Below are 5,504 nucleotides of genomic sequence, written 5' to 3'. Positions count from 1 at the left end.
TTTTGCATACAACTGTCAAGGGAATGAGACAGAAGAACAGAAGGAGATTTTATATGATCAATATCTTGTTTTCTAGGGCTCTCCTGGTACCAACGGGGTAAAAGGTGACTATTCCAGCCAACGTGTTTCTGTCTACCTGCTCAAATGTTAATGGGTTTTTTTCCTGAAGGGTATATATATGATTTCTGTTGCCAGGGGGAAGTGGCCCAGAGTAAGACACCAGTTGCACTGTAATACTGTATCATTGAAATTATGATCTAACATGGACATGTCTCTGGAGGATAGAAACTAAGTCCGTCATGTTTGTGTATCTTCTTTTGTCTGTCATGTCGTAGGGCGAGGAGGGTCGTGCTGGACTGAAAGGGGAGAAAGGGCCAACAGTAAATATCAAGTGTTATCCATCACTCAGGAACACAACATACATCAACAGAGCCTTTCAACCAAAGCTTTCAGGATCTCTTTCAAGACTCAAAGGAAAACTTGCTTAGGGGTAGAAACATGCATGTTTTTTCTTTTATTGTGAAGTCATATATAATGGAGCATGTGTGTGTCTTTTTTCTTCAGGGACCACCAGGGATTCATGGTGCTCAAGGAGAGAAGGTGAATACTACCAGTCCTTTTCCTTTTATATGTGTGATTGTTCTTGTGTTTCAAATACATGGAGCACCCATGGTCATCAAACAGGCTGTGGGGTGTGGCACCCTGTAGGTCCTAGAGCAGCTGCTGGTTGCAGCATCCTCTGAGCTTTGAGCTCATTTAAAGTATCTAAATGAAATGTATTGCTCTCAATGTTTGTTTTATTTCAGGGAGATGTTGGACTGCAAGGTGACAAAGGAGAAAAGGTGTGTGCATTTTAATATCTAATAAGCTCCACTACTGCTCACTCTCTTTCTCTCTCCCTCTCTTGCTTGTCTATTTGTTCATATTGGTAAAGACGACAGTGAGACAAAAATGAAGGAGAACGAAAGTAAGACATGCTGTGTTGGCAGTGGCTGTTTTGAGAGAGCTCTTTTAAGAGATTTATTGTGTTGGGAGCAGGAGGAATATATGACTATATAGTTTTCAGTACATCTGTCCCATTTCCATGAGCGCAAGAATTCAGTAACACCAGAGGAATATATGAATATGCACCATGTAAATGAACTGTGATACTACAAGTGACACAGCTTAAGAAAAGGCAACATGGTGAAACATTGTGTGTTGATGTTTTGGCTTTGTGGTGAAGCCAGATGTTTACAGCTGTGCTGTCACTCACAGGGGGACACTGTGCTGGTTGAAGGGCCTTCTGGAGAAAAGGGCAACAAAGGAGAAACAGTCAGTGAACACTTGGATGTGCCAAACTGTTTATATAGTAAAATGTCCACTCACGTTCTACTTATATATTCTTGTTCTTAAATGTTTGGTTTCTGTTTCAGGGTGACAGAGGGCCCCAAGGTGTTCAGGGAGAAAAAGGAGTGAAGGGTCAAGAGGGACCTCCAGGGGAGCAGGTAAATTAGTTTGGTCTTGTTGGAACAGATGTGATAGTTTTAGAGGTGCTACTTATCATTTAAATTTTTCAGTTATCTGTTAATTATTTGTCTGAGGAATTGAGTAATTGTTTGGTGAAGAAAGTGTCTGAAAATAATGTAGAATTTTCCAGCATATAATGTAGTAGCTTTAAATCTGAAATAGCAAATAGTGAATATTTTTTCTTTAATTGAGTTAAACCGTAATCTTATTGAGTTAAACAGTAAAGTAAAGTTATTGTCTTCTGACAAGTAATCTGAGGCATTCATTGGCTGTTTAACACTGTAATGCAAGCAGGAAAAGATGACATTTAGGCGATATTGTGATTTTGCAATGACCAAAACCCTTGATGAAATGTCATTGTATTGATATTATAACATCAGTGGCCCTGGTGGACAGAAGGCGAGTGATACTTTGCATTTTATTGTGATTAAATCATTATCATAATTAAAAGCAAAGACAGTGCAGGGAATAATTTCACTGCTACAATCATTGGAATTCTTTTTCCTTGCTACAGGGAGAAGTGGGTCAACCTGGAGTACCGGGTGAATCGGTCTGTGATTTTACTTCCATCCAAATACAGCTTCTTTGTTTTCTCTGTGTGGTTGTCCCCCTATAGTGCACAGAAGTGGAGGATTTTTGTCTTTTCTTCCAGGGTTCACCAGGAAAAGATGGACTGGTAGGGCAGAAGGGGGAGAAGGGAGAGATTGGTATCACAGGAATAAAAGGAAGCAAGGTATTCACAACGCACTTAAACTGTTCTAGTGGTATAACATTTCTGTTATTCAGAATTCCTACAAAAGTAAAGTAAATGTATAATAATACAGGTAAATATATTTAGTTTTTTGCCTTTTTACTATGCATTTTAAACTAGGATTTTTTGGCTCTCACTTTAAAGCCAGTCTAATTATTTAATCTTACCTTAATCAACGACTTTTCAGTCAAAGTGTGATTAAAGTCTTTACACCTTCTATCTAAAAGTGTCAACTGTAATTGAGCCCAATCTCCTCTGAGGCTGGAGTTTTTACCATTTGTCGTCCTTGAGGTTGATGAGGCATGTTAACTGTGATTTCACCGGAGGCACTGACAGTATACACCAGTACTGATGGAACATGCCTTCACCAGCATAATAATGAATGCCAAACTGATATTTGGGGGACATGTAAAAATTTGCCTTGCTATTTAAATAAATTGAATAATCTGCATTTTATTATATATATTAATAAAAGAGCAGCAATTAATGTTTAAAAAAAAAAAATTCAATAATGTTTTATTGGGGTCTTAAAATAAAATCCAAAAACAGTAAATCCTTTCACACGCCCTTATTTGTTTTTCATGCAGGGGGCACAGGGATCTCCTGGGCCAAAAGGAGATAAGGTGAGCTTTTGCTGTGTGTTTTATTGATTTACCTGAAATGCAACAAAATCCATGTGACAGTTGTGTCAAAATGTGTGTTGCAGGGAGATAAGGGCATCGGACCGGCAGGTCCTCCTGGTGAGGTTGGGCTTCAAGGTTTAAAAGTGAGTAAAAGCGTGTGGTGCAACAGTGGATGATTTATGTATTTACCTCTGTAATCAGTTAAATTTTGATCTGTAGCATGTCTGGTAAACCACACTAACTGTGACTGCATTTCAGGGGGAACCAGGCCCTCATGGTCTAGCTGGTCCTCCAGGGCCACAGGGGAAGTCTGGTGATATTGGGCAGCGTGGTCTGAGAGGAGAAACTGGACAACCAGGACCTCTAGGACCACAGGGGGAGAAGGTCGGTGGAGCTGCTGATCACACAGTGCTGTATGCTTTTAGCCTTAATCTCTTTGGTGTGATTTTCAACTAGTGAGTTTCATTTTCAGGGTCTCCAAGGCGTTGCAGGCCGTGCAGGAAATGCTGGAGCTCCTGGTCCTCCTGGAAAATCAGTGAGTGTAAATTGTGATTTTATTATACTATGAAAAGTAGCTAGGTTCAGCCAAGAGTTACTATATTTAGACTTGACTTTTGATCCTGCTGTAGGTTGATTGTTGTTTGATGACAGCTTTTAGGTAGTTTTCTAAATTTGAATATGTAGTTAGGTTTAAGGTTTGAGCTCTCTTATAGTTCGGGCACTCCTAGGCAGATTACATAGTTTGTCAATTTTTCAAACTTCCCTCCACTGTCCCAAACATTTTTCTCTGACAACCTGGAAGTATGGATTATTACTTATGGATTGGGGATGTTTAATCTGCGATCTGATTGCGTTGGTGTGAAGCAGCGTAGCAACACACACAAAGATATAAATGCCTAAGTATTTGTCAATATTGATATCCTATATCTCATTAGTTCAGATAAATTAGCCACAGTTTAACCATTCAGTTCATTTTTCTGTAACAACGGACACAAAAGTATAATTAATTCAGATTCACCAGCATCATAAACCTGCAAGATGGCGATGCAGGGACAACTCCCTACCTACCTTTGAAGCAGTTGTAAAGTCTGATTGTCTGTCCATTCCTAGATTATTTATATTCCTTTAGTCCGTAAGGGTCCAGAGATGAAAAAAATAAAAATGTTTTTTTTTTGGTCAATAGATTACAGTGTAAGATGTAGAGTTTAAGAAAAATAATGTATTTTTCAAACACTGAAGCATGTAAATCTATTTTACTAGACACCATGAATAAAATGATGAACACTAAAAATGGCCATAATATATCCTTAAGTCAAATGAGAGTCAGTGTTTCCCACAGGTTAAGAATTTACTTGATGGTTGCAACAAGACTGTCAGCATCAGGTTAGCACTGCTGCTACCTGGAACCTCTTCTCTGCAGGCCTGCTCACAGCAGACTGCTGCACAACACTAAATTTCTCAAGCAACGAGCTACAAATCAGACTTGGCATTGAACAGCTAACTCTGTAAGAGGAACAAAGGAGCAACCAGCGACCTCCTCAGCAACACAGACGCCACACAGCCAGACAGGACTTATCTCCACCAGGCAGCTGCACAAACTCACATGACACAAACTCACTGCACTTTACAAGCAGAACACTGGAAAGAACTTCTCTTTTGCTCCAAGGACTGGCTAATGTTGACTAGGTCTAATTTCTGTGTTTACTGCCATCTTGTTTATAGTCTTTCTTAAGTAGGCTGTGTGGTCCAAGTGACTATTTTGAATCAGCCATCTTGTCTTTGTTTGTGTCCCCACAGGTGCATGTACACACACACACCTGTATATACTCACTAGACGTTAAACATGAATAGATTAAATGAGTCAGACTTTTATGAGTCATATTATATGGTATGTAAAATGAAAGTAATGAATGCTGATATTCATGGTTGATCATGTCTACCAGTCAATTCAGTTTTTATTTATATGGCACCAAATCACAACAGAAGTTATCTCAGGGCACTTTTCACATAGATGAGGTCTAAACCATACTCTTTATATTACTTATTGAGACACAATAATTCCCACCATGAGCAAGCATTTGGCAAATCGTGGCAAGGAAAACCTTCCTTTTAAGAGGCGGAAACCTTGAGCAGAACCAAGGTCAGGGTGGCCGGCCATCTGCCTCGAACAATTAGATTGACAGAGAAAGAGGGAGAGAGAGATAATAATAATAATAAGCTGGAAGAAAAGGATAAGAGGTATGACTTATATCTGTAGAAAAAACAAAATTAGAAAAAATATATGTCTTTGTGTGTTTCTTAAAGATTGTTTGTCCTCAAATATGCTCTCTGTGTTTTCCAGGGGAATGCCGGACATCCTGGGGCTCCAGGGACCCCTGGAAAAGAGGGGCTTGTTGGTCCCAAGGTATGTACTGTATTATAAAAAAAACTTTGTACAATAACTGTCTCTGAATGTGAAATCTAACTTATTTTCTTTGTGTAGGGTGCCCGTGGTTCTAACGGGGTTGCAGGACTTAAAGGAGTTCAGGGAGAGAAAGGTGAAAGGGTGAGTTTCTAACTTTAACTTGTCTAGCACCGTATACAGGTCAAAAAGTAACCTCTTTATAATCAGACTATAAACT

General features: G+C 39.3%; 1 long non-coding RNA gene across 1 annotated transcript; it reads left to right on the top strand.

Moving 5' to 3' along the window:
- Window positions 1–564: 564 nt before the first annotated feature.
- On the top strand, window positions 565–1,309 carry LOC111221461. Its single transcript, XR_002665093.1, has 3 exons — window positions 565–600; window positions 807–842; window positions 1,258–1,309. It is a non-coding gene; the product is annotated as an uncharacterized LOC111221461 (long non-coding RNA).
- The last annotated feature ends 4,195 nt before the right edge of the window (window positions 1,310–5,504 follow it).

This window comes from Seriola dumerili, unplaced genomic scaffold, assembly GCF_002260705.1.
Source record: "Seriola dumerili isolate Sdu_G_001 unplaced genomic scaffold, Sdu_1.0 BDQW01000088.1, whole genome shotgun sequence".
NCBI classification, from domain to species: domain Eukaryota; kingdom Metazoa; phylum Chordata; class Actinopteri; order Carangiformes; family Carangidae; genus Seriola; species Seriola dumerili.
Note: the sequence above shows the minus strand (reverse complement) of the source record. Positions and strands in the feature narration are given on the sequence as shown.